This window comes from Triticum urartu, chromosome 3A (assembly GCF_056163025.1).
Source record: "Triticum urartu cultivar PI428250 chromosome 3A, HENAU_Tu73, whole genome shotgun sequence".
NCBI classification, from domain to species: domain Eukaryota; kingdom Viridiplantae; phylum Streptophyta; class Magnoliopsida; order Poales; family Poaceae; genus Triticum; species Triticum urartu.
The window spans coordinates 658,533,096-658,559,456 of record NC_141875.1 but is presented as its reverse complement, the minus strand read 5'-3'; the positions used below and the strand labels follow the sequence as shown (position 1 = coordinate 658,559,456).

The 26,361-nt window shown below is 45.6% G+C and overlaps 1 pseudogene; it reads left to right on the top strand.

Moving 5' to 3' along the window:
• Nucleotides 1-1,558: 1,558 nt before the first annotated feature.
• Nucleotides 1,559-4,401, top strand: LOC147981142 (uncharacterized; annotated as a pseudogene).
• Nucleotides 4,402-26,361: the final 21,960 nt, after the last annotated feature.

The following is a 26,361-nucleotide window of genomic DNA, read 5'->3' as shown; positions in this document are numbered from 1 at the left end:
TACTCTGCCCTCTTCCTCCTCCTCGCTCCTTCACCGCCGCCTCCCTCCCCGCCCGCCCCGCCGGCGGCCATATACCACGCCGCCGCAACCATGGCTCGAACTGCTTAGGCGCTGTCCTCTTTCTCCCCCGCGGCTACTCCTCCCTCGCGCCCTCCTCTCCCCCGCGGCTGCTGTGCCATAGGAGATGATGGCGTCGGCGACTTCGGCAGGCGGCAAGGGCCGGGGCGATGACGGTGGTAGTGGCGGCGTCCTCCCCCGCTTAGGCGTCGACGGCAGTGGCGGCTACTCCACCTCGGAGTACAATAGCGACGGCGACGATTTTTCGGAGCCGGCATTGTCGATGGAGCAGAGGCTGTGGATGGCGCGAATTTGGGTGGCCAACCCTAGCACCGCCCATCAGTGGACTCATGGCATCGGTGGTGTGCTCTAAGTGCTCCACTCTTCCATATTTGCAAACTGAAATTGGGGATTAGGGTTAGGGTTTACTGCCTCCATGTTTAGCACTCTAATTGCTACTGCTGTATATGATTAGGTGTTACCTAACTAGAGCAGTGCAACATTATTCTATTAACTACTTCTCTGAAAATAAAAAACATCAGTTTGTTGTCATATGGTTAACTACCCACTCTGTAATTAGGGTCGCATTGAGATAGTTGTTTACATTGTATACTATCATTATGCTCTGCTTTCATATTCTTAGTAATTGTGTTTATTGGAATTGTTGACTAGGGCTAAGGGTAAATAAAAGCTTTGTTTATATGTTAACTTAAACAAAGCTTTGTTTATATGTTAACTAAAAAAGTGTTTATATGTTAACATATCTGAGAATAGTAAAACAAAGCTTAAATGTTAACTAAAAAATTGTTTTATGCTTATGTTAAACTTGGGTACTGAATAGTTGAAAAATCCTTGTTAACCTATGTGTTAATTAAAATTCTTTATTAGCCATGGTTAAATTGTTAACCTTTTTTGTCTGTTATTTCATTTTTGCAGTTTGTATGATGACATTTTGGATGTTAGGTTCCATTTTGATGCTTCAGAAATGTTTGAGCTGAAGCTCTGCAGTTCAGATGTAACATATCTGAATATGATTGCAGTGATGGAAACCCAAGGATTTAGTGAATATGATCTGCTGTTTCACATTGAGAATCCAGATTTAGGGGAGAAAGGATTGGAGATGGTAGAGAGTAATGCTGAGTTGCAAAGAGTAAAGAGGCAGGTTCAGGAGTGTAAGGTTATAAATTTGCTAGTGAGGGCATGTCCACCTCCTTGCGACCGGTTTGGGAGGCAAGAATTGTCCACAGTTGTGTATGAAGAGCCTGTGTTATATGATCTCAGTGAGCCACCCATCTATGATGTTGATCAAGAAGGATTTGTCTTTGAAAGTCGGAGTAGCAGCTGCAGTGCAGCTCATGGTACTGATGTTTGCACACAAGAGAGTAAGAATGTAAAAGGAAAGCTGAAAGCTGTTTTGGAACTAGAAGAAGAAGAGGGATATGAGGGCAGTGGTGGTTATGATTGTGAAGGTGAAGATGACAGTGATGGAAACCCTTTTTATATGGGTGATGCTGATGACATAGAGATGGATGAGGGAAAAAGACAAAGAGAGTATGATGAAATAGAAGAGGAAGAATCAGATGATGAAGAATCTGAGGAGGAAGAAATGTTGCATTATGAGGGTGACACAGAGGTTGAGGAACTTTTTCAAATGGATGAAGATGACAAAGTTGTTTCACAGGATGAAGAAACTGTAATTGTACATGAAGAGAAGAAGAAGAAGAAACAGAAGCTTCCAGTTAGGAGAGGGCCAACAACAAGGTCACATTCCAGTGTAGTACAAGAGGAGGAGCCCGATTTCAAACCTTCATCTAATGAAGAAGAGAAAGGATTGTTGAAGGAGGTTGATGATGATGGTTTTGATCCATTGTCATTTGTGCTGCCAAGAAAAGGAAGAGCAGGGCAAAGCAGAGGCCTCCTAGAAAATGGTACAATGAGAAAATGGAGGCACCACATGAGCAATTATGTCTAAAGATGTGTTTCAAGGATCAACATCAATTCAGAGAGGCTTTGTTGAACTTACACATCACTCAAGGCAGAAACTTCAAATATCACAGGAACTCAGATCAAAGGATAATTGTAGAATGCAACCAAAAACATTGCAACTTCTTTATGGTGGCATCAGTTATAAAAGGTGAAACTACTTTTGTAATTAAGAAGATAAGAATTGAGCACACTTGCCCTATTAGCACAGAGACAACAAGGGTAAGTGCCAAGTGGCTTGCCAACAAGTATGAGTCACCGTTCAGATCTGATCTAACAACTGGTATTCAGACTTTGATTATTGCCTGCATGGAGAAGTATGGTGTGGATGTGCCCAAGTTAATGGCATGTAGTGCAAAGAACCTAGCTATTGATGTTGTGCTAGGAGACCACAAAAAGCAATACCCTAGATTGAAAGACTATGCTCAGATAGTGATGGATACAAACCCTAGGAGTAGAGTAGTAGTCACTACCCTAACTCCAACACCCACTGAAAAAATCCCCCATCCAGGCCCAAGACTCCATGCCATGTTCTATTGCATCAATGGAGCAAGGGAGGGGTTTCTCAAGGGGTGCAAACCCTTCATTGGTCAGTTTGTTCACCTTCTGCATTAGTTACATATTGTTTTATCGTTAAATGCATTTGAATGTTTTAGATATTGAATTTGCTTGCACATTCAGGTGTTGATGGGTGCTTCATCAAGTTAACTACTGGTGCTCAACTACTTGCTGCCACTGGTAGAGATGACAACAACAATATATACCCACTAGCATTTGGTATTGTTGGGCAAGAGGACACAACTAGCTAGTGTTGGTTTCTACACCAACTAAAAATCTGCCTAGGAGGAGAACTGGGATAGTTTGGTCCATATACAATAATGTCAGATAGACAAAAGGTATGTGCTTGCATCATCTCACCTTGTTCTTATATGGTTGTTTTGTGCTAGATAGTAGCTTAGCTAGTTTAACTGTGTGTCCCATGGCCTACTAAATGCAGTCTTTCCTAAGTGCAACACAGGTTCTGCCTTTGGCATATATATGCAAACTTCCAAACTGCTGGGTTTAGGGGGGGGGGGAGATCTGAAGAAGTATATGGATAATGCTGCCTATGCATATAGTGAACACAAATTTAACATTGTAATGAATGACCTGAGAACTGAATGTGAGGAAGCTTGGAAGTGGCTTAGTGCTGTACTCAAGAAAACATAGGCAAGGCATGCATTTGACACAAACTGCAAGACTGACCTTGTAGTTAACAATTTGTCTAAGGTGTTCAACAAGTATGTACTAGATGTTAAGAATAAACCAATTAGGACAATGTGTGATGGAATAAAGGATAAGCAAATGGTGAGGTGGTATAGGAATAGGGAGAGTGGAAAGAAAGCTAGATGGGAGATAACACCCCATTATAGTGAGAAGCTAGAGGTTGAGAAGGAGAGGGCCAAATTTTGCAAACCTATTCAAGCTGGTGTGGATTTGTGGCAAGTTACAAGTGGGCAGCAAAACCATGCTGTTAACTTGCAACTTCACACATGTGGTTGCAGAAAATGGGACCTCACTAGCATCTCATGTAACCATGCCATCTCAGCAATAAACAAGGGCAAAAAAACCCAGAGGATTATGTCAGCAAATTCTTCAAGAAACAATTCTATGTGGCAGCTTATGAACCAATGATCTATCCAGTTCCTGGTGAGCATGATTGGACAAGGACCCCTGGTCTAGACATTGACCCACCTGCATTTAAAGTGAAGAGGGGAATAAAGAAAGAGAAGAGGATCAAGGGGAGGTTTGAAGTTTCAAAGCCAAAGGACACATCAAGAATGGGGACTATAACATGTGGCAATTGTGTACTGCAAGGACATAGGTACACAAGTTGCATGAAACAGTTGAAGCCTGAGCTGGCTTTGAGGAAGAACAAACATGTGGTAAACCTCTTTTAAGTACTAACATGTTTTCCTTCTTGTGCCTTCCATTATTTTACTATTTGCTAACTCATTTCCATGTTTCTACAAGCCTCTTGCAAGGAATTCAAGTGCTGGTGCTGCTGCTCCTACACCAGCACTAAGAGCTTCTCATCCAGCTCCTACAACAACACCAACTACTGCAATAGGAGGTGCTGGGAGAGGTGTTGGGAGAGGTGCTCCAGCTGCAGCTGTTGGGGGAGGTGCTGCAACAGGTGCTGGGAGAGGTGCTGCACAAAGTGGTGGCAGAGGTGCTGGGAGAGGGAGAGGTGCATTCTATGCCCCAAGGCAATCTGCTCCCTCCACATCTATTGATCCCTCTACATCTACTGCTCCTCCACCTTCTGGTGGTAGAAAAAGAGGATGGAGAGCCTACTTCTATGCAAGTGGTAACCACTAAATGGCACATGTGCCATGTAATGTTCAAAACTAGATACTTCATGTGTGTTATTGCATCCTATGGTACAATATCTTGCTGGTGCTCTCAGTGTACTTTGCTGGTGCTCTTATTGTACTTTGCTGGTGTACTTTAAGAATCAATGCCATATATGGCTTTTGTTCATGTGGATGGATGGATCTATTTATTAGTTAATGCCATTTCTGGAGATGGCTTTTGTTCATGTGGATGGATGTGATCTTGCTATTTATTAGTTACTCAATGCCTGGAAACTATGTTCATGTGGATGGTTCTTTTTATATCTTTTTATGAATGATATGTTCATGACAATGGTGCATAGTATTGGATAGAGTAACTCTGTTGCTGGATATATTGCTGGATACATTGTTGGATACATTGTTGGATATGTTGTTAAGGTCTAGGCTAAAAAAGAAGCACTTTGGGTTTTGGGTGGCTCGGGGTCGACAAAAACACCTAAACATATCATCTAGGCTCTAGGGTGGCTCGGGGTCGACGAAACAACTGATGACCCACAAGAATAGGGGATCTATTGTAGTCCTTTTGATAAGTAAGAGTGTCGAACCCAACGAGGAGCAGAAGGAAATGATAAGCAGTTTTCAGTAAGGTATTCTCTACAAGCATTGAAATTATCGGTAACATATAGTTTTGTGATAAGGTAATTCATAACGGGTAACAAGTAACAAAAGTAAACAAGGTGCATCAAGGTGGCCCAATCCTTTTTGTAGCAAAGGACAAGTCTGGACAAACTCTTATATAAAGGAAAGTACTCTCGAGGACACATGGTAATTATCGTCAAGCTAGTTTTCATCATGCTCATATGATTCGCATTCGTTACTTTGATAATTTGATATGTGGGTGGACTGGTGCTTGGGTACTGCCCTTCCTTGGACAAGCATCCCACTTATGATTAACCGCCCTCGCAAGCATCCGCAACTACGAAACAAGAATTAAGGTAAACCTAACCATAGCATGAAACATATGGATCCAAATCAGCCTCTTACGAAGCAACACATAAACTAGGGTTTAAGCTTCTGTCATTCTAGCAACGCACCATCTATTTATTACTTCCCAATGCCTTCCCCTTGGCCCAAACAATGGTGAAGTGTCATGTAGTCGATGTTCACATAACACCACTAGAGGAAAGACAACATACATCTCATCAAAATATCGAACGAATACCAAATTCACATGACTACTTATAACAAGACTTCTCCCATGTTCTCAGGAACAAACGTAACTACTCACAAATCATATTCATGTTCATAATCAGAGGGGTATTAATGTGCATAAAGGATCTGAACATATAATTTTCCACCGAATAAACCAACTAGCATCAACTACAAGGAGTAATCAACACTACTAGCAACCCACATGTACCAATCTGAGGTTCTGAGACAAAGATCGGATACAAGAGATGAACTAGGGTTTGAGAGGATATGGTGCTGGTGAAGATGTTGATGGAGATCGAACCCCTCCCGATGAGAGGATCGATGGTGATGATTGATACGTCCATTTTGCATCATTTTTTATATCGATAATTATCGCATTATGGGCTGTTATTACACATTATGTTAATACTTATGCCTATTCTCTCTTATTTTACAAGGTTTACATGAAGAGGGGGAATGTCGGCAGCTGGAATTCTGGGCTGGAAAAGGAGCAAATATTAGAGACCTATTCTGCACATCTCCAAAAGTCCTGAAACTCCAAGGGAGTTATTTTCAGAATAAATAAAAAATACTAGCGAAATAATCCACCAGAGGGGGCCCACACCCTGGCCACGAGGGTGGGGGTGCGCCCTACCCCCCTAGGTGCTCCCCCTGCCTCGTGGCCCCCCTGGCAGGCCTCCGGTGCCCATCTTCTTCTATATGAAGTCTTTTGTCCGAGAAAAAATCATAAGCAAGCTTTCGGGAAGAAACTTTGCCGCCACGAGGCGGAACCTTGGCGGAACCAATCTAGGGCTCTGGCAGAGCTGTTCTGCCGGGGAAACTTCCCTCCGGGAGGGGGAAATCATCACCATCGTCATCACCAACGATCCTTTAATCGGGAGGGGGTCAATCTCCATCAACATCTTCACCAGCACCATCTCATCTCAAACCCTAGTTCATCTCCTGTATCCAATCTTTGTATCCAAACCTCAGATTGGTACCTGTGGGTTGCTAGTAGTGTTGATTACTCCTTGTAGTTGATGCTAGTTGGTTTACTTGGTGGAAGATCATATGTTCAGATCCATTATGCATATTAATACCCCTCTGATTATGAACATGAATATGCTTTGTGAGTAATTACGTTTGTTCCTGAGGACAAGGGAGAAGTCTTGCTATTAGTAGTCATGTGAATTTGGTATTCGTTTGATATTTTGATAAGATGTATGTTGTCTAGCCTCTAGTGGTGTTATGTGAACAACGACTACATAACACTTCACCATTATTTGGGCCTAGAGGGAGGCATTGGGAAGTAATAAGTGGATGATGGGTTGCTAGAGTGACAGGAACTTAAACCCTAGTTTATGCATTGCTTTGTAAGGGGCTGATTTGTATCCATATGTTTCATGCTATGGTTAGGTTTACCTTAATACTTCTGTTGTAGTTGCGGATGCTTGCAATGGGGGTTAATCATAAGTGGGATGCTTGTCCAAGTAAGGACAGTACCCAAGCACCGGTCCACCCACATATCAAATTATCAAAGTACCGAACGAGAATCATATGAACGTGATGAAAACTAGCTTGACGATAATTCCCATGTGTCCTCAGGAGCGCTTTCCTTCATATAAGAGTTTGTCCTGGCTTGTCCTTTGCTACAAAAAGGATTGGGCCATCTTGCTGCACCTTATTTACTTTTATTACTTGCTACTCGTTACAAATTACCTTATCACGAAACTATCTGTTACCTATAATTTCAGTGCTTGCAGAGAATACCTTAGTGAAAACTACTTATCATTTCCTTCTGCTCCTCATTGGGTTCAACACTCTTATCAAAAAGTCTATGATAGATCCCCTACACTTGTGGGTCATCAAGACTCTTTTCTGGCGCTGTTTCCGGGGAGTGAAGCGCCTTTGGTAGGTGGAATTTGGTAAGGAAAAATTTATATAGTGTGCTGAAATTTACTGTCACTTGTTACTATGGAACTGTGACGCCCTCGATTCAATCGTATACTAAACATACACGCAAACGTGTACGATCAAGATCAGGGACTCGCGGGAAGATATCACAACACAACTCTACAAATAAAATAAGTCATACAAGCATCATATTACAAGCCAGGGGCCTCGAGGGCTTGAATACAAGAGCTCGATCATAGACGAGTCAGCGGAAGCAACAATATCTGAGTACAGACATAAGTTAAACAAGTTGTCCTTAACAAGGCTAGCACAAACTGGGTTACATATCGAAAGAGGCACATGCCTCCTGCCTGGGATCCTCCTAACTACTCCTGGTCGTCGTCAGCGGCCTGCATGTAGTAGTAGGCACCTCTCGAGTAGTAGCAGTCGTCATCGATAGTGGCGTCTTGCTCCTGGACTCCAATGTCTGGTCGCAACAACCGAATATAGAAAGGGGGAAAAAGGGGGAGCAAAGCAACCGTGAGTACTCATCCAAAGTACTCGCAAGCAAGGAGCTACACTACATATGCATTGGTATCAATGAAAGGGGCTAGTATATGTGGACTGAACTGTATAATGCCGGAATAAGAGGGGGATAGCTAGTCCTATCAAAGACTATGCTTCTGGCCGCCTCCATCTTGCAGCATGTAGAAGAGAGTAGATGGTAAGTTCACCAAGTATCATCGCATAGCATAAACCTACCCGGTGATCCTCCCCTCGTCGCCCTGTGAGAGAGTGATCACCGGTTGTATCTGGCACTTGGAGGGTGTGTTTTATTAAGTATCCGGTTCTAGTTGTCATAAGGTCAAGGTACAACTCCGGGTCGTCCTTTTACCGAGGGACACGGCTATTCGAATAGATCAACTTCCCTGCAAGGTGCACCACATTTCCCAACACGCTCGATCTCCTTTGTCTGAACACACTTTTCTGGATCATGCCCGGCCTCGGAAGATCAACACGTCGCAACCCTACCTAGGCACAACAGAGAGGTCAGCATGCCGGTCTAAATCCTATGGCGCAGGGGTCTAGGCCCATCGCCCATTGCACACCTGCACGTTGCGTACGCGGCCGGCGAGCAGACCTAGCCTCCCTTATACAAGAGCAGGCGTTCCAGTCCAACCCGGCGCACGCCGCTCAGTCACCAACGTCAAGAAGGCTTCGACTAATACCACGACGTCGAGTGCCCATAACTGTTCCCGCGTAGTTGGTTAGTGTGTATAGGCCAATGGCCAGACTCAGATCAAATACCCAGATCTTGTTAAGCGTGTTATTTTGAAATAACCACAGATGCCGACCAGGGCTAGGCCCACCTCTCTCCTAGGTGGTCTCAAGCTGCCCCGTCGCTCCGCCACAAAGGTTCACTCAGAGGGCCATCCGGACAAACGTCCTTTCGGACCCAATCCGTGAATCACTCGCGGGTACTCTACGAGCCAACCCGACTTTAGTCATCATAGGTATCATTTAATATGTATATAAGTATACACCCGTGATCACCTCTTGAGTGATCACGGCCCGATAGTATAGCATGGCAGACGAACAAGAATGCAGGGCCACTGATGATAAACTAGCATCCTATTCTAAGCATTTAAGATTGTAGGTAAGGTATCAATAACTATAGCAACAATGACAGGCTATGCATCAGGATAGGATTAACGGAAAGCAGTAACATGCTACACTACTCTAATGCAAGCAGTAGAGAGAAGAATAGGCGATATCTGGTGATCAAGGGGCACTGGTAGAAAAGGGGGCAAAGGTCTAGGCCGAGTCAGCCCATTAGTCCTGGTTTAGTCCAGAACCGGGACCAATGGGGGCATAGGACCCGGTTCGTGAGACCAGGGGGCCGGCCGGGCCACGTGGGCCATTGGTCCTGGTTCATCTGGACCTTTTGGTCCCGGTTGGTGGGACGAACCGGGACCAATGGGCCTCGCTCCTGGCCCACCACCATTGGTCCCGGTTGGTGGCTTGAACCAGGACCAAAGGCTCCCCTTTAGTCCCGGTTCATGCCACCAACCGGGACCAATGAGGTGCCTATATATACCCCCTCGCATAAGAGCAGAGCACACTGCTCTGTTTTTTCTGGCCGAGGGGGAGAGGGCTTGGTGGTGCTCTAGCTCACCTCCTATGCACACAAGGTGTTCGATGGAATGCTCGAGCCACACTACTTAAGCTTTCTCCTCTCCAAGCTCGACCTCCAAGCTCCATTTTCCTCAATATTTGTCTAGGTTAGCGGTCCGTCATGCCCTGTCCCCGTCTTCACCGCCGTCGATCACCCGCGTCGAGCTCATTACCGGCACCACCGTGGTGAGCCTCTTGTTCTTATCTTCTTTCTGAAAGGAAAAAATATTCTTACTTGTATGTTTATATAGATACTTGTATTATTTTCTTACTTTTATTATTGCATCTTATATAGTGCGATGGTTTTGGTATCCGCCCCCGTCGGTCCTCGTCCTGTCTGTGATTCGGATGTGGTATATATATTATCTTTATAACTATTGGTTCATTTATTGTTTATGAAATTATGCCGACCAACATGACATAGATTTTATTTATGTAGGATGTATGTGAATCGGAAATTCCAACCGACCCTATTGTCCAGAGGTTAAATTTAGTTGAAGAAGAAAACAATTTGTTGAAGGAAAAAATAAAAAAAATTGAGGAGGAGAAGATGATATTGGAGTTGCATGCTGCGGATGTCGTCGATGATCACAAGATCAAGATGGATGCAATGCGCTTGAAGATTAGAAAATATTCCATTCATACCGAGGCTTGGTATCATTATGCAGTTGGATCAATTGTTACCTTGGTTGCGATTATGATCGCATTTGTTTTCGCATTGAAATGTTTTACATAGTTTCAATGTATGGTTTAATTAATTAGATGCTCTGGAGAGCTATATGTTGTTAGATGAGAACTATGTATGTACTTTGGTTTTAATGTGATGATGAACTTCTATTAATTTGGACACTTAATTATATATAATGCACGCAGATGAACCGGCAATGGATGTACGGTGACAGACACACCTCTGAGTACATTAAGGGCGTGCATGAGTTTCTCGATGCGGCTGAGGCAAACAAGCAGAATGGTTTTATGTGTTGTCCATGCATTGAATGTGGGAATACGAGGTCTTACTCTAACCGGAAAATCCTTCACTCCCACCTGCTTTACAAGGGTTTCATGCCACACTATAATGTTTGGACGAGGCACGGAGAAATAGTGGTTATGATGGAAGACGGCGAATAAGAAGAGTACGATGACAACTATGTGCCCCCTGAATACGGTGATGCTACAACGGGGGTAGCTGGTGAAGATCAAGAGGAACCAAACGATGTGCCCAATGATGCTGCAATGGGTGAAGCTGCTGAAGATCAAGAGGAACCAGACGATGTGCCCGATGATGATGATCTCCGCCGGGTCATTGTCGATGCAAGGACGCAATGCGAAAGTCAAAAGGAGAAGCTGAAGTTCGATCGCATGTTAGAGGATCACAAAAAAGGGTTGTACCCCAATTGCGAAGATGGCAACACAAAGCTCGGTACCGTACTAGAATTGCTGCAGTGGAAGGCAGAGAATGCTGTGCCTGACAAAGGATTTGAGAAGCTACTGAAAATATTGAAGAAGAAGCTTCCAAAGGATAACGAATTGCTCGACAATACATACGCAGCAAAGAAGGTCGTATGCCCTCTAGGATTGGAGGTGGAGAAGATACATGCATGCCCTAATGACTGCATCCTCTACCGCGGTGCATACAAGGATCTGAACGCATGCCCGGTATGCGGTGCATTGCGGTATAAGATCAGACGAGATGACCCTGGTGATGTTGACGGCGAGCCCCCCAGGAAGAGGGTTCCTGCGAAGGTGATGTGGTATGCTCCTATAATACCACGGTTGAAATGTCTGTTTAGAAACGAAGAGCATGCCAAGTTGATGCGATGGCACAGTGAGGACCGTAAGAAAGACAGGAAGTTGAGAGCACCCGCTGATGGGTCGCAGTGGAGAAAAATCGAGAGAAAGTACTGGGATGAGTTTGCAAAGGACCCAAGGAACGTATGGTTTGCTTTAAGCGCGGATGGAATTAATCCTTTCGGGGAGCAGAGCAGCAATCACAGCACCTGGCCCATGACTCTATGTATGTATAACCTTCCTCCTTGGATGTGCATGAAGCGGAAGTTCATTATGATGCCAGTTCTCATCCAAGGCCCTAAGCAACCCGGCAACGACATTGATGTGTACCTAAGGCCATTAGTTGAAGAACTTTTATAGCTGTGGAATGGAAATGGTGTACGTACGTGGGATGAGCACAAACAGGAGGAATTTAACCTAAAGGCGTTGCTGTTCATGACCATCAATGATTGGCCCGCTCTCAGTAACCTTTCAGGACAGACAAACAAAGGATACCACGCATGCACGCACTGTTTAGATGACACTGAAAGTATATACCTGGACAAATGCAGGAAGAATGTGTACCTGGGCCATCGTCGATTTCTTCCGACCAACCATCAATGTCGAAAGAAAGGCAAGCATTTCAAAGGCGAGGCAGATCACCGGAAGAAGCCCGCCATGCGTACCGGTGATCACATACTTGGTATGGTCAATTATTTCCACGTAATCTTTGGAAAGGGTCCCGGCGGACTAGCTGTTCTGAATGACGCCGAGGGACACGCACCCATGTGGAAGAAGAAATCTATATTTTGGGACCTACCCTACTGGAAAGACCTAGAGGTCCGCTCTTCAATCGACGTGATGCACGTGACGAAGAACCTTTGCGTGAACCTGCTAGGCTTCTTGGGCGTGTATGGGAAGACAAAAGATACACCTAAGGCACGGGAGGACCTGCAACGTTTGCACGAAAAAGACGACATGCCTCCGAAGCAGTATAAAGGTCCTGCCAGCTACGCTCTTACGAAAGAAGAGAAATAAATCTTCTTTGAATGCCTGCTCAGTATGAAGGTCACGACTGGCTTCTCGTCGAATATAAAGGGAATAATAAATATGCGAGAGAAAAAGTTCCAGAACCTAAAGTCTCATGACTGCCACGTGATTATGACGCAACTGCTTCCGGTTGCATTGAGGGGGCTTCTACCGGAAAACGTCCGATTAGCCATTGTGAAGCTATGTGCATTCCTCAATGCAATCTCTCAGAAGGTGATCGATCCAGAAACCGTACCAAGGCTAAGGAGTGATGTGGCACAATGTCTTGTCAGTTTCGAGCTGGTGTTCCCACCATCCTTCTTCAATATCATGACACACGTCCTAGTTCATCTACTCGACGAGATTGTCATTCTGGGCCCGTATTTCTACACAATATGTTCCCCTTTGAGAGGTTCATGGGAGTCCTAAAGAAATATGTCCGTAACCGCGCTAGGCCAGAAGGAAGCATCTCCATGGGCCATCAAACAGAGGATGTTATCGTGTTTTGTGTTGACTTCATTGCTGGCCTTAAGAAGATAGGTCTCCCTAAATCGCGGTATGAGGGGAGACTGACTAGAAAAGGCACTCTTGGAGGTGACTCAATAATACACATGGATGGATATTCTTGGTCTCAAGCACACTACACAGTTCTACAGAACTCTACCTTGGTGACCCCGTATGTCGATGAACACAAGAATAGTCTGCGCTCCAAACACCCGGAGCAGTGCGACGACTGGATTACATGTGAACACATTAGGACTTTTAGCAGTTGGTTGGAAACACGTCTCAGAGGTGACAACACTGTTTGTGATGAGCTGTACTTGTTGTCCAGGGGACCATCTTTGACTGTATTGACTTACAAAGGATACAAGATAAATGGGAATACATTTTACACGATCGCCCAAGATCAAAAGAGCACCAACCAAACAGCGGTGTCCGCTTTGATGCAGCAACCGAGAGCGGAAAGGACACATATTATGGTTACATAGTGGACATATGGGAACTTGACTATGGACATGATTTTAAGGTCCCTTTGTTTAAGTGCAAATGAGTCAATCTGTCAGGAGGCGGGGTACAGGTAGACCCATAGTACGGAATGACAACAGTGGATCTGAAAAATCTTGGGTACACTGACGAACCGTTCGTCCAAGCCAATGATGTGGCACAGGTTATCTATGTGAAGGACATGTCTACCAAACCGAGAAAAAGAAAAGATAAGGAAGCGAATACATCATACGATGAGCCAAAGTGCCACATAGTTCTTTCAGGAAAAGGGACATCCTAGGAGTGGAGGGCAAGACAAACATGTCTGAAGATTATGAAAAGTTTCATGAAATTCCTCCCTTCAATGTCAAGGCTGACCCAAGCATCCTGATAAACGATGAAGATTATCCATGGTTACGGCGCAATAAGCAAATGACACAAGCGAAGAAAAAGTGAAGACTTTCTCCCGCAACTATTATGATGATACCATGCCAACTTTGTAACACACGAGTATGCTATGCCAATTTTTCCGAGTTCATTTGAAAACTATGAATTTAGGTCGTATTTTCTCTATAGGTGCATCTATGTTCATTTTTTTAGTAAAGTTAATCACAAACTTGTGATTCACACAAATTTCAAAGAATTCAAATTTTAACTATTCAAAGTTGAAAACTAATGGCACTAACAGAAAGTTTATAATATTTCTAAAACTAATGGCACTAACAGAAAGTTTATAATTTTGCTGACCTAAAAGCAAAAAGAATTAAAAAATAAAGCAAAAAACAAAAGAAAATAAATAATACAGAAAACAAAACAAAAAAGCTGGAAAAAAATAAAAATAGCAACAATAAGTATTTTGTTGTAAGTAGAAACAAAATAAAATAAATAAAGCAACAAAGAAAACAAAAAAACTAAAAATGTGTTTTCAAATTTGAAAACTAATGGCACTAACAGAAAGTTTATAATTTTTCTAAAACTAAAAGCAAAAAGAATTAAAAAATGAAGCAAATAACAAAAGAAAATAAATAATGCAGAAAACAAAACAAAAAAACTAGAAAAAAGAGGGCTCGCCCCTGGCCCATGACCATTAGTCCCGGTTTGTGCCACAAACCGGGACTAAAGGGTTGGTCCTCGTTGCACTCAGAGTTTAGTCCCACCTCGCCAACCGAAGGGCGCCCACACCGGTTTATAAGCCCGCCCCTCTCTGCCTTGTTGAGCTCCTCTCAAAGTGAAAATAGATGCCCCTATACAGGGAATTTGACCTAAATTCATAATGAATTTCTCTGAAATTCGTAGAAATTGATTATGAATTTAGGTTGAATTTTCTCTATAGGTGCATCTATGTTCATTTTTTAGTAAAGTTAATCACAAACTTGTGATTCACACAAATTTTAAAAAATTCAAATTTAGACTATTCAAATTTTAAAAGTAATGGCACTAACAGAAAGTTTATAATTTTCGTGACCTAAAAGAAAAAAGAAATCACTAAAAAACTATAAGTATTTAGTTTTAAATAGAAATGAAAAAATAAATAGCAAAAAGGAAAAAATGCCTATAATATTTGTTATGACTAACTAAAATTACCAAATTGAGTATAATGATAAAACACAGTAATATTAAATAGCAGGAAAAAGAATGACTCAAAAATCAATTTTTATAGTAAAGTTATTCATAAACTAGTGATTCACACAAATTTTAAAAAATTCAAATTTAAACTATTAAAATTTTAAAACTAATGGCACTAACAGAAATTTTATAATTTTTGTGACCTAAAAGAAAAAACAAATCACTAAAAAACTATAAGTATTTAGTTCTAAGTAGAAATGAAAAAATAAATAGCAAAAAAGAAAAAAATGCCTATAATATTTGTTATGACTAACTAAAATTACCAAATTGAGTATAATGATAAAACACAGTAATATTAAATAGCAGGAAAAAGAATGACTCAAAAATCAATTTTTATAGTAAAGTTATTCATAAACTAGTGATTCACACAAATTTTAAAAAAATTCAAATTTTAAAACTAATGGCACTAACAGAAAGTTTATAATTTTTGTGACCTAAAAGAAAAAAGAAATCACTAAAAAACTATAAGTATTTAGTTCTAAGTAGAAATGAAAAAAATAAATAATAATAAAATGCCACCTACTGGGCCAGCAAGGCCTGAATACGACTAGAAACCCAACCATGGGCCAGGATTCAGGCCCGCAGTAGGCCTAGTAGGCCCACAGGCATTGCAGTGTCTCATTAGGCCGGTAAGCCTGCAGTTTAGAGGAGTTCGAAAGGGAGCACAGAGCAGGGCTTATAAACAGGTGCGGGAGCTCTTCAGCTAGCAAGGTGGGACTAAACTCCCACCACCGCGCCAGCGCAAGGCCATTGGTCCCGGTTGGTGGCACCAACTGGAACTAAAGGGTTGCCTCCAACCGGGACTAAAGGGGGGCATTGGTCCCGGTTTGTGCCACGAACCGTGACCAATGCCTTTGCTATATAAGCCAGCGCTTAGGAATTTTTCACATTTCCCTCACAGTTGCCCCCGACGACGCCGAGCACATCGACGCCGCCAGGCTACCCCGACGCCGCCCGCCGCCCCCGCCGTCGCCATCACCCGCGCCCGTCGTTGCTGTCGCCCGCGCCCTCGCCGGCCGTCGCCCTCGCCGGCCGTCGCCCTCGCCCGACGCCGTCGCCCGCGCCCTCGGCCGACACCGTCACCGCGCGCTGCCGTCCCCTGCCCCGACGCACGACGCCCCTGCCCCGTCGCCGTCGCCGTGCCGCTGTCCCCTGCCCCGACGCGTCGCCGCCTCTGTGAGCACCCGCGTCTGCCGCCGCCGCCGTCGTGCAATTTTTTTAATTATACATGCTATTTTTTTACATGTTTTTAGATTTTCATATATATATATGTATGTATTTTTTAGATAGATGTATTTTTTGATGTATGTTCATATATGTATGTATGTATTTTTTACATGTTTTTTGTATGTTTGTATGTATTTTTTCAATTGTAATGATGTTTTAAAAATACATATATGCAAAAGTTAGATTTTTAATTAGAGAAGTTTTATCTATATATGTTCTCTGATTTAGTACATTTTAGGTTAGTTTCATTTTAAAAAAGTTTTATATATTTAGGAAGAAGGAATAGAAGGAAGAAGAAGGAAGAAAAGGTTCTAGGATCGTCAAGGGGTCGAGAGGGGGTCGAGGGTCGCCGAGGGGTCGAGGGTCGAGAGGGGGTCGAGGGTCGCCGAGTAGTTGAGGGTCAAGAGGGGGTCGACGATCACCGAGGGGTCTCGGGTCGAGAGGGGGTCTAGGGTCGCCGAGGGGTCGAGGGTCGTCGAACATGAGTGGAAGAAGAGGATAAAAAAAGAAGAGGAAGAAAAAGAGGAGTTCTTTCTTCTCCTCTTTTTTCTTCTTCTTCTTCCTCTTTTTTTATCGGGAACGAGGGTCGTCGAGGGTCGCCGAGCGGTAGAGGAAACCCTAAATAGCAAGTATCGTCGGTGTGAGATACATGTGGCCGTCAGTGTCGGACACTACATCCACGTCCCACGCCCGCGTCACTTGTGGGGCGTGGATGTAGTGTCCGACACCGACGACCACATGTATCTCACACCGACGATACTGGCTATTTAGGGTTTCCTCTACCGCTCGGCGACCCTCGACGACCCTCGTTCCCGATAAAAAAAAGAGGAAGAAGAAGAAAAAAAAGAGGAGAAGAAAGAATAGAGGAGAAGAACTCCTCTATTCTTTCTTCTCCTCTTTTTTTCTTCTTCCTCTTCTTTTTTTATCCTTGAAGCGTTGTCGAGGCCACCCCAAACCCTAGAGAAGCAGAGTTGAGGCCAGTAATTAATATTAGTTCTACGTTTCCACTAATATATTCATCTGTCATGTTTGAATAATAATTGCCATGTTGTAAATATTTGTAGAAACTATGGACACCGCCCGAGACGAAGTACAAGAAGAGTTGTTGGGGGACATAATCGCACGAGGAAGTGATGACGTCTGCTCGTTGTTTCTCAACGACACCGATGGTCTGGAAGCAGCTGGCTATGATTATGATGGCTCCGGTGACCCAATGCCGGTGCAAGAAGGAGACCGTGAGGACGGCTCCGGTGACCCAATGCCGGTGCAAGGAGACCATGATGACGGCTCCGGTGACCGAACCGAGTCCAGCCAGGTATATATATTAGTTAAGCCTGTGCTGACTAGCTAATTTATGCATTCATTGTTTTGGTATGTACACATATTAATTAAGTCTTTGTTCTTTTTTCTAGCCCTCCGGATCGAGCACAACTTCGGTAAAGAGACAAGGCCCGAATAAAAAGTTGAGCTCGGATGAAAGGTTTGAGATCATAGCAATCGCGCCCGATGGCCAACCGATTGAACCCATTCGGACAAAGAACACATTTGTTGCTCAGTGCGGGGTTCTAGTTAGGGACAAGATCCCGATCAGCATCCAACAATGGTTAAAGCCGGCTACAGAAGACCTTGATGTGTCTTATGTCAATGATATGCAGAAAAATGATCTTTGGACTGAGCTGAAGTCAAATTTCACCCTACCACGAGAGGATGATCCAGAGAAGCCAGTTAAAGAGCAATTAATCAAGTCTTTTGCTCTTAAGAGGATGGCAGACCTATTCAGGAGGTGGAAGAACAATCTGAATAAGTTTGTCGATAAAAAAGAGACACCAGAATTCAAGGGCAGATATGAGAAGATCAGAGATCACTGGCCTGCATTTGTGGCCCACAAGACATCGGAAAAGAGTAAGAAGATGTCGACGACAAACAAGCAAAATGCTGCGAAGAAGAAGCATCACCATCGCACGGGGTCAGGTGGCTACCTCGTAGCCCGGCCTAAGTGGGCCAAGACTGAGAATGATCTGGTTGATAAAGGGATCGAACCAGAGACAATTAACTGGCCAGACCGTTGCCGGACTTGGTTCTTCGGGGCTGGCAGAAACTTGGACCCTGTATCAGGGAAGTGCATTTGGACGGACGAGCAAATGGAAATACCAGTCAAGAGGCTTAAGCACTATATCGAAGCAACGCAGCAAGGGACGTTCGTTCCAGACAGAGAGAACGATGAGCTCACAATGGCCCTCGGGAATCTTGAGCACCCTGGACGGACACGAGGCCCGCCAGGCTCCATTCCGTGGAAGGCTGGGTTTCCGGACGCATGCGGTTGCAAATGCCACGAGAGGAGGAACAAAGTGGAGCAGACCCAACTGCAGGCGCTGCATGCTAGGGTACAAGCGATAGAGGAACAAGAAGCAAATCGCAGCAAACGAACTGCCGAAGCTTCCCCCGAAGCTACCCCGCCATCTCAACGGAGTAGCAGCGTGGCTTCCACCGAGCTGCTTCAACCGAAGCATATCTTGACGGTTCCTGCCAGCTATCCCATGGATGCTATCACGGAGTCTCAAAATGGCCACCTTATGACGCAATGGATTAATATGAAGGTCAAGGCGGCTGTTGGCTCTGTTTTTTCTACTGAACCCGGCACAACTTTTCACTGCCGGCCGATTCCAGAAGGATATGCTAGGGTGATCGTGGATGAAATAACGGAGGGATTTGAGGACCTCCAGATTGACCACCCTACCGGTGAAGGGGAGACTCGACTGGATTCTGCTCTGAAGACTCCATGCCTATGGCGGAAGGAGCTCATCAACCTTCCGAACTGGACGCCTCCGCCTCCTCCTCCTTCTCTGGCGAGTCAGGGCACTCCGCCTCCTCCACCGCCTCCTCTGGCGAGTGACGATCGGGCCACTCGGCCGGCTCCTTCTCCGGCGCGTGGCGGCACTCCGCCTCCTTCTCCGCCTACGCCGACGCGCCCGAGCAGCTAGCCTGCTCCTTCTCCGCCTCGTCAGCAAGGGCGGAAGAGATCTGCCGCCGCTCCGGCTGCTCCGGCGCGTCGTAGTCCTTCTCCCCCGCCTCGTAAGCAAGTAAAGAAGACAGCCGCTCCGTCTGCTCTGCCGACGTCTAGCAGTACAACCAGAGGCGGGAGGACATACAGATTCGGTCCTTCTCTGAAGACTCCAGAGAAGTTACCATACGAGAGGACCCCGGAGGAGAACGCCGAGATCACGCAAGAAGAAGTGAGGAACTTCTTTGAAGGGGTGAAAGCAAAGAAACATCCACCTCCAGAGGAGAAGGTAGATCCGGTGAAAGCGAAGCGCACTCTGGCTGCCCTGACAAAACCACCCAAGTCTCCACCGAAAGGCAACTATGAGCGCATTATTGGAAAGGAATTTGCCGAAGCGGAGCGGTCGGGAAGTACTGTCAGTGATCAAAGGCTGAAAGAATGACGAGCTGGGAAACAAATTGCCCAGCTCGGTGAACAAGCGAAGCAATCGTGCCCCCCCGCTCAAGGTGCCTAGCGACATCATCACTAATGATTCGAGGATGGTGCCCGGTTATAGCAATCTTGGAGATTACCCGCCTGACGATGTACATTATGATTTCTTGGAGGTGCAGACACAAAGATACGAGTACGGGAAGCCTCTCGTCGAAGATGAAAGATCTCTATCAACGATGATGCGAAGATTGCATGATTGGTACTTGAAAATCTGTAGAGAGTCTGGGGGGAGGAATACTTTGTATGTGAGAGTTAAAAAGGAGCATGACCTCATTGGAATTGAACTGTTGCCTGTTCCATTTGAGGAGTTCTTTCAGTTTTTCAATCAATTGGCCCTCGATAAAGCAACGGTCACCTGCTACTGTTTGTAAGTAGTACTACTTATATCATTAAGTCTCTCTATATAGCTCAGCTCTTTCATTGCATGTATTTATAATTATCCTCACTATATTATGCAGACTGAAGATCGTCGAACTGAAGAAAAGACAAATCGGTGATATTGGGTCCATTAACACAAATCTCATAGATGCAACTAAGGTTAAATTTCATGCCGCAGATACCGAGGCCAACTTGCTACGATCGTTGGTAATAAATGAAAACAAAAATATAATACTCTTTGCTTACAACTTCAAGTGAGTGTTACTGTCTTGTGCATATTCGGTTTCCCTTATATATTAGTCAAGGTTATAGTAATGTAATTGATGAGTTATGCATGCGTGTGCAGTTTCCACTATATTCTCCTAGAGATTAAGCTTGAGCATGGACTAGTATCCGTCTTAGACTCGAGACGAAAAGATCCCCAGGACTATGCGGACATGACTCAAATGCTCGAGAAGTAAGTTAAATCGATCATTATCCACCATATCAGCAACTTTGTTCATTTCCTAATATATCAAGTAATTGTTTTCTTTGTCTGGCAGGGTTTGGAGAAAAGTCAGCAAAAAAGCTCTGGGACTACCGAAGAAGATGCAATTTAGACACCCGAAAGTAAGTACTATAGTAGCACGTTCCGCGCATCTCCTAGTGATTCAAGCGCTAGTTTCATCAATACCATTTGGCATTCTTGCTTATCAGTTTGATTGACCTCTATTTCTTGTAAAGTGGTTGTGGCAGGAACAAGGGAATGATTTCTGTGGATACTACGTTTGCGAGTCCATCCGCCACACGACCTGTGAGCGGGGCTACTCTGACGAACAATATGAAGTGCGTAAATAACAACATTCACAATTTTATTTTATTACCATCATTTGTGTTGAGTTTCATTCATTTATATATATATGTATTGACCCCCTTCTTCAAATTAGATGTTTCGGAAGCGGGATGAACTCCTAGCACCAGCTCGCATGCGAGCAATTCAAGAGGAATTGGCGGCATTCTTTCTTGACCATGTGATCGCTGAAGACGGAGAATACTATGTGGACCATGCGTCCGTATGATAGGAGATTATATTTGTAAGAGATAATTATTTTATATATGTAGCTGGTAGTGTCGGATAGATATACGAGAACTTGTTGTTCGACCAATCTCTCGGAGAAGGAGAGGTGGTCGATATCACTTCTCTCTGTATGCATATATGTTCATGACGATCTTCTGTTTCCTTCGTTTGCTTACTAGCTAGCTAGCGTGTCTAGTCCTCTCTATACGTATGTATAGTACGTAGCATCGACCAAGCACGGACATAAGAGAGGACACTTCTCTCTATTAATTAGCTAGCTAACACAATATATGAAACACCTAAATTAACCCCCAAACCCCCCCTTTCAAAAAAACAAAAACTCCAGCCACAGAAATGCTGACGCGTGGATGCCTATTGGTCCCGGTTGGTGCCACCAACCGGGACCAAAGGCCCTCCTGCCTGGGCTCCGCGCACAGGCCATGTGGAGGCCCATCTGTACCGGTTCAGGAACCGGGACAAAAGGCCCTTATGAACCGGGACAATAGGCCCGTTTTCTACTAGTGGGGGGAGGGGCGCTTGCCTGGTTGCTCTAGCAAGGAGGGGTCGTCAACACCGTAGTCGATCGGGGGTACCGACAGCGGTCTTGGGGTCTACCGGAAAAAAGTAACGGAGAGGGAACACAATAAATAACAGAGCAAACAAAGCAATACAAAGCATAACATGGCAATGCGCGGTGCTAGGGGTGACCTAACGCAGTATGAGGTGATACCGGTGAAGGGGGGAATCATCCGGGCAAATATCCCCGGTGTTTCGCATTTTCGGACAGATGAATTGGAGGGGGAAAGTTGCGTGTTTGCTATGTTAGGGATGCGTGGTGGACAAACGAGCTGCGTATCCGGATTCGTCTCGTCGTTCTGAGCAACTTTCATGTACAAAGTTTTTCCACCGAGCTACAGTTTATTTTATATTGATTTTAAAAGTTTTAAATTAATTTTAGCATTTATTTAATTAATTTAATTTAACATTATCCAGAATAGTGCTTGATGACATCATCATGACGTCAGCAGTCAACAGGGTGTTGACCTGGGCAACCTAACAGGTGGGTCCTACCTGTCAGGGACTGTTTAGCTAATTAGGACTAGTTAATTAGGTTAATTAGTTATTAGGTTAATTAATCATAATTAGTTAATTTTAAACAAAATTAATTAAGTTAATTATTTAGTTAATTAATTAATATTTATTTATTTTAAGTTAATTAATTAATTATTTTTTAAACGTTCTAGGGTGTGGGGCCCAACTGTCATAAGCCCTATGGGCCTTAACAGGCACGGGCACGCGGTTGCGGGCGTGGTGCCCATCGGGGCGGACCCGAGGCGGCGGGGCGGGCGCTGGTGTGCGCCGGAGCGCCAGCGCCGGGCGTGTGGTCGGCGACGTGGCTCGCCGGCCGGCCACGGTAGGTGGAGGCGACGCAGGGGTGGCGGCGTGCGTGCGCTAGGGCGGCGATGGCGCGGCGAGGGGAAGGCGAGGCGGGTGCGGGGAGCGGGGGCGCGGCCTTGAGCGGAGGCGGCTGGAGACGGGTGGGGTCGGACCAGCGCAACGGGGCTGGCGCGCGACGAGGGAGGCTCGGGGCATGGGCGATGCGCGGGTGTGGCGGGTGCGCGTGCTACGGCAGCAGGCGCGAGCAGGAGAGGGGGGGGGCGCGGTGGCGCAGGCCAGTGTGGTAGTGGTGGCAGAGCCGGCGAGGCCATGGCCCGTGCGCGGCCAGCGGTAGGAGCGAGCGGCGACGGAAGGAGAAGGAGGGCGAGGGTGTGCGGTCTCGGACGGGGTCGGCGCGGTCACCACGGGCGTTGGGCGTGAGCGAGGCGCCGGTGTGGGTGGCAAAGCACAGCGGCGGGCGTGCGGCACGTCGCGCGCATGGCCAGACGATGAGGGGGAAGGGGTCCACGGGTGCGGGCCGACAGCAGGGAGGCGGAGGGAGCCGGGGCGGCGGCTGGATGGTGCGTGGGCGCGGTCATGGACGCACGCACGGCGGAGGGGCGAGCGGCAGGGCGAGGGAGAGCGGAGAAGGGGGGAAGCTCACGGGGGCCGTAGGGTTCGAGGGAGCGGGGCTCGGGGAGGAGTCGTGGACGAGGTCGACGACGGAGAGGAAGCGGTGCGGGCTTCGGGCGGCGGTGGTGGCGCACGGTGACGTCGAGCGGGCGCGGCTTCGGGCGACGTAGAGGTTCGGCGGTGTCGGGGAGAGGTGAGGCGATGGCGACGAGGTGGCGGGGAAGTCCGGCGACGGGGGGCTCCGCGTGGCGACGTCGGCCTCAGGGCGCCACGGTTGTCGGGGGCGAGGTGGGGTCAGGGGCGATGTGGACCGCCCGGACCCAGCAGAGAGAGGGGTTTGAGTGGAGGAAGGCGAGGAGGACGGCGGTGGGGCGGCGCCGGTGACGGGGCACGAGGCGGCGCCCCTTGATCTGGATCGAGGGGGAGGGGGTGAGGAAGCGAGAGGTGGGAGGAGCGAGTGAGGGCTTCAGCTAGATATTTTGGGCGCATGGGGGGTGGGGGATAAGGGAGGACGGAGTGGGCCGGCCTGATTGGTCCAGAGGCCAGCTGGGCCATTCGGCCCAGTGGAGGGGCAGGCTTTTCATTTTTTTTTTCTATTTTGCATTTTCTTTTCTTTTAATTAATTTTCTATTTTATTTTTAAGTTCCTTTTTATTTCAGATTTATAAAATAAACACTAGCACCTAAAATTGTATTTATAAATATACTACTGCCACCTTAATTCTCAACCTAAAATAAAATAGTTTAATATTTTATAAAATTCAATATGCATTTATTTAATTGTTTTAACTACTATTTTAACTATCTTAGAGCCTTTAACATTTTATCAAAGTTTGGTTTCTCCACCACAATTACCTATGCATTATTTGGTTCACTCCGAACATTTTAGTTTTAATATTTGAAAAACTTTTATTGTTTGCTCTAAATTCAATTTTGAATTTGAATCGGTTTTTAACTAACACGAGATTAATAACAGTAACCATGGTGACGTGGCATCATTGACGTGGGATTACTGTAGCCTAATTATCTGGGCGTCACAGGAACATAATCCTTTGAGGGGCTTGTTCGGGGTATCCTCACCCCGACCAGTAGAGCAAAGAGTTGCTCCTCAACCTACTGAACCTATTGAAAATGTTTACTGTGAAATTCCTTCGGGTATGATAGAGAAACTGCTAGCTAATCCTTTTGCAGGAGATGGAATATTGCATCCCGATTTACACTTAATCTATGTGGGTGAAGTTTGTGGATTATTTAAGCTTGCAGGTATGCCCGATGATGTTATCAAGAAGAAGGTCTTCCCTTTATCTTTGAAGGGAGAGGGATTGACATGGTATAGGCTATGTGATTATATGGGATCATGGAACTACAAACGATTGAAATTGAAATTTCATCATAAGTTTTATCCTATGCATCTTGTTCATCGTGATCGTAATTATATATATAATTTTTGGCCTCACGAAGGAGAAAGCATCGCTCAAGCTTAGGGGAGGCTTAAGTCAATGTTATATTCATGCCCCAATCATGAGCTCTAAGAGAAATGATTATTCAAAAAAATTATGCTCGGCTTTCTCTCAATAATCGCTCCATGCTCAATACTTCTTGTACTGGATCTTTTATGATGAAGACTATTGAATTCAAATGGGATTTATTGGAAAAAATTAAACGCAACTCTGAAGATTGGGACCTCGACGAAGGTAAGGAGTCAGGTATAACACCTAAGTTTGATTGTGTTAAATCTTTTATGGATACCGATGTTTTCCGTGAATTTAGCACTAAATATGGACTTGACTCTCAGATAATAGCTTCTTTCTGTGAATCCTTTGCTACTCATGTTGATCTCCCAAGGAGAAGTGGTTTAAATATAATCCTCCAACTGAGGTAAAATTAGTTGCTCCTATTAAAGTTGAAGAAAAGACTATCACTTATGATGATCCTGTTGTTCCTACTGCTTATATTGAGAAACCACCTTTCCCTGTTAGAATAAAGGATCATGCTAAAGCTTCAACTGTGGTTAACAAAAGTAATATTAAGACACCTAAACTCCTTGAGCAAATTAAAGTTGAACCTAGTTTTGCTATGGTTAAAGATCTCTTGGCCGATAATATTGATGGGCATGTTATTTACTTCTGCAATGAATCTGCTAGAATTGCTAGACCTGGTACTAGAAATAAACATAGACCTGTTGTAGGCATGCCTGTTATTTTTGTTAAAATAGGAGATCATTGCTATCATGGCTTATGTGATATGGGTGCTAGTGCAAGTGCAATACCTCATTCCTTATACAAAGAAATTATGCATGATATTGCACCTGCTGAGATAGAAGAAATTGATGTTACAATTAAGCTTGTCAATAGAGATTGTCAGAGTAATGGGTCACGGGTAGGCTAACCCGAGGCCCATAGCCTTTCAAGACTTCGGGGCTGACTGCGCCCCTCAAGACACGGACGGAGAGCCGGCTTCGGGAGGGCGGCTGAAGGAACGGCCGGCTGCCCATAAGCGTCCGAGTCCTGCGGATGAGAGCGAGACCGGCTGACCCCGACTGGTGGCTTCCGGAGTCACCGGCCGCGGGAAGTCGGCCCATGATGTCAACGAAGCCCATGCCCTCATCAGGGGGGATGGGACAGGGAGTGGCGACAGTGAAGCCCACTCCCTCCCCTTTTTCCGGGGGATGGCCAGAGCACAGTACGCCGTACCAGTAGAGATCTGCGTCCGGCACAGCACTGTGCCATGCCATCCCTGACGCCAGCAACAGTGGACGGAGTCCTGTACCCATGACGTCTGACAGTACGATCCACGGAAGACGGGCCCCACCAGTCAGTGAGAGTCCAGAAGACGGCGAGAGCGCCCCAAGTCGGACCGGTAGGGAACTGGCCTCCAGGAGTTGTCCTGCCCCTCCTACTGGTTTCCCGCGCATTAACCAAACAAGACGGGGAGTGGCTACAGTAATCATCTGCCAGGCGGCGGGACTGTAGCCACGACCCCATGACCAAGCCTGCGTCATTGGAGGTATGGCTACAATAATCAGCAGCCGACAGGACCCGCCAGCGGCGGGTGCGGCCTGTCGGCTCCGTACCCGGCCAGTCGGCTGGGCCCACCAATCGACTGGCCCCAGCAGTCGGCAGGAGGGCCCGCATGCAAAGAGACTGACAATTGGGC